At 35.5% G+C, this 363-nt stretch overlaps 1 protein-coding gene across 5 annotated transcripts in view; it reads left to right on the top strand.

Annotated features, from left to right (window-relative positions):
- The window catches only part of LOC108760698 (GRAM domain-containing protein 1B), a 65,161-nt gene that overhangs the window by 24,255 nt on the left and 40,543 nt on the right, over positions 1-363 (top strand). The window lies entirely within an intron of this gene.

Raw genomic sequence — 363 nt, 5'->3', positions numbered from 1 at the left:
TTGATTTGCGTGAAATAGGCGAAACAAATTTTTGCGACATGTTCCCTACACATTGGCTGTTGGCACTGCAAGCATATGTAATAAGTTTTCCTATCTAAAGCCCCTGGACAGAATGATTATCTTTTTTGTTTTTCTATTTTGTTTACAGCTAATATATCGGATCTTGATTTTCTGGAATGTCTGTGTGTTTCATGAATTCTTCTATTTGAATTCGCATTTGAATTTGATCTTGTTCGTATATTTACTTACAATTGGATTTCGAAATAAAAAACATAATAACCACACAGGGTTAGCGTAACCCACACAGTAAGTTCATGGCGTTCTATCTCTTCTTCTTCTTATTACTTAATGGCTCCCCCCCCC

This window comes from Trachymyrmex cornetzi, unplaced genomic scaffold, assembly GCF_001594075.2.
Source record: "Trachymyrmex cornetzi isolate Tcor2-1 unplaced genomic scaffold, Tcor1.1 scaffold1080, whole genome shotgun sequence".
Classification (NCBI taxonomy): domain Eukaryota; kingdom Metazoa; phylum Arthropoda; class Insecta; order Hymenoptera; family Formicidae; genus Trachymyrmex; species Trachymyrmex cornetzi.
Note: the sequence above shows the minus strand (reverse complement) of the source record. Positions and strands in the feature narration are given on the sequence as shown.